Raw genomic sequence first — 3199 nt, 5'->3', positions numbered from 1 at the left:
ATATATATATATATATATATTCTAAAGGCATCTTTTCTTAAAAATTTGTGTCTGTGTTGTCTTGTAAAATTGGTTCTGCTTTTATTTCCACAGAAGTTAAAAAGCTGTGGATTCTTTACCTGCTAATATGGTTTGATGGACGAAATCTCCCTGGAACATCGCCATGAAAACCCCCAAATTACTTTGCCCAACAAAAAACAAGAAACAGTTTGGAGAGAAATTGGCACAGATTCCTAAATAATGTTTATAAATGTTTGTTTACATTTAAAGGGAGATATGCTATAAATACTTTGCATTGGTATGGATCTTTGTCTATTGATATAAGTTTTATATCGATTTTGTTATATATGTATATATATACTCTTACGGTATTGTGTTTGTGCAGCTCATTTAAAAATGTAATGTATAATGAAGAACTACAGGTTAATAGATAGCCATCTATAATAGTAAAGCTTGTAGTCATGTTATGTTTTTTTAGATATATAGAAATATATTTCAATTAGATAGGTATTCTTCAAATCTTTCAGAAACCTTCAGAATACAGCATTTCAAATTTTTAAGAAAAACTTTTCATGACACTGAGACATATCTGCTTCTGGCAGCATTTATCTACTTCAAAAAAATGATGGGCATCAAAGAGGTTCCTGAAAGAGTTTGCTAGACATATGAGCAAGAACTGCACTTGCCTGGACTGCTTGATGTTATGCTGTATAAACTGGACATGCGGGACCCATAGAAAATGACTGCTGAAGTTGCCTAAAGGTGAGACAGTACTTCATGAAAGAGTCTGTCAGACATACTGCAGGACATAGAAGAAAGTGACTAATAAATTTTCAATACAGGCAAAACTGTCATTGAAGTTTCTTGCTTCATGGAAAATTCTGCTGGATACTATAGGCCAGCAGGCTGAAGATGACTGCTTGCAATGTTAATGAAAAACTTTGGGGGACTGTCCAGGCAATGAGATGTCTCTGTCAATTCTAGAGTTTTGGAAGTTGCTTACAATGCACTTTTTGTTTACTTAGGTAGTCTATGATGGTGTTGTAGATAGTCATATGTATAGTTTCCCTTAGTTATGATGAAAGATAAAGTAGATATAAATACTGAAGCTATAATTCTTGCTTGATAACTGTTTTTTTACATGCAAATTTACTATGTTAAAGTTAAAAACCTTCCTTTTTGTTTGAACAGAGAAAGGAAATTTTGTGGGAAGTTCTTCTGTATATGTGTTGCTTTCATTGGTTAATGAAAAAAGAAGCATCTTTGGACTATGACAGGGCAGAATTGGATGGGCATGGGTGTTGTGGGAGCTGCGGGCCTGCTTTTCGTCCCGCCCAGCTCCTGCATGGCTAGCTTTACACCAGAAATAACAACACACAAACTGAATTCTTTTAAACACTGCCTGGCCCATTATATCTAGACTTTTCTAGGCTAATTCTCACGTATTAATTTAGACCATTTCTAATAATCTTCATAGCACCACTAGGTGCGCTTACCGGGAAAGATTCAGCATGTCTGACCTGGCGGCTGGCTGCATCGCGCCTGGCTCTGTGAGGAGCTGCCCTGCATCTGAGCTCACTTCCTCTTCCTCCCAGCATTCTATTCTCTCTACTCTACCCACCTAAGGGATGGCCAATAAATGGGCCAAGGCAGTTTGTTTATTGACCAATGACCTTCCTCCATCATTTCCCCTTTTTCTGTCTAAACAAAAAAGGCTTTCACTTTAAAATAGTAAAATCACACATAACAAAACCGTTATCAAGTAAGAATTACAGTTACAATATTTACATCTACTTTATCTTTTATCATAACTAAGGAAAACCATAACTATCTATATAATCTTTAACTCCATCAAAGACTCCAGAAGGGTATAGTATTACCTAAGCAAACAAGAAGTCCAAAACTCTAGAAATGACAGAGACATCTTGTTGCCTGAACAGTCACCCAAAGGTCCTCTGTACTGTTGGGGCATCCATCTTCAGCCTACAACCCCATAGTTTCCAGCAGACATTTTCATGAAGCAGGAAAATTCCAAAGACAGTTCAGTCACTTTCTGCTGTATCCTGCAGAATGTCTCGCAGACTCTTTCACTAATCAGGAAACCCGAAAGACCATCTCACCTTTAGGCAAGTTTAGCAGCCCTCTTTCTGTGGGTTCTTTGTGACCAGTTTATGCATCAGTCCAGGCAAGAGCAGTTTCTTGCCCAAATGGCTAAACAACTCCATAAGGATCCTCTTCGATGTCCATCTTCCTCTTTAAGTAGATTGGTGCTGCCAGGAGCAGACATGTCTCATTGTCATAAAAAACCCTAGTTATTTAAACATTAAATGTCATATTCTGTAGTCTCCAAAAGATATTAAGAATGCCTATCTAAAATATATCTATGTACATCTAGAAAATCTAACATGACTACAAGCTTGATTATTATTGATTATGCATTAACAACCTATATACATTACATTTTTAAGTGAATGACACAATCACAATACCTTAATCAAGATCAGAAATACATATACATATAACAAAATTGACCTTAAATTTCTATCAATAAAGCAAAACCTATACTAATGCAAATTATTCATACCTATATCATATCCCCCTTTAAATGTAAAAGAACATTTATAAACAATATTTGGTAATATGAACACAGTTATTTCTCTCCAAACTGCTTCGTGCTGAATGGGGCGCTGTTATTTAGATCTTTTATGGTATAACCTGTGTGCCAGGTTCATCTCAGTCAGCAGTTGAGCAAAATAATTTTTTGAAGGTGTTCACAGCAACCTTTCAGGAGGGCATGGTTCATCATACCATATTGGAATAGAAGAAATCCACAGCAAGCAGCATTTGTAAACAAATATCTTTTAGCAGCTCTTGCTCTTTCCTCAGTATTCAAACAATTCAAAGAGAGCATAATAGCATACAGTATCAAGATTCTCTGTGTATTTTCCATCTTTGTGCAGCTTTGTTTTAACCTCTATTTTGTTTATTTTTACTTTTGACTTTTTGCTTTTTGAAACAGGTTCTCTGTATATCTTTGACCTGGAATAACTCTGTAGACTAGTCTGTCCTTGAACTGGACAGTCCCTCTCCAATTCCAAGCCTGTTGGTAAGAGAAAAACCCAGTTTCTGGAGTTTCTGTCTCATGTCAAGAGCCATGATATGGGACAGAAAGAAATATGAGTTTAGAAAACATCTTTGC

The sequence above is a fragment of the Alexandromys fortis genome, unplaced genomic scaffold (assembly GCF_014885135.2).
Source record: "Alexandromys fortis isolate MF-2015 unplaced genomic scaffold, M_Fortis_MF-2015_v1.1 scaffold_409, whole genome shotgun sequence".
In the NCBI taxonomy this organism is placed as follows: Eukaryota; Metazoa; Chordata; class Mammalia; order Rodentia; family Cricetidae; genus Alexandromys; species Alexandromys fortis.
The sequence above is the reverse complement of the archived record's forward strand: the minus strand, read 5'-3'. Positions refer to the sequence as shown.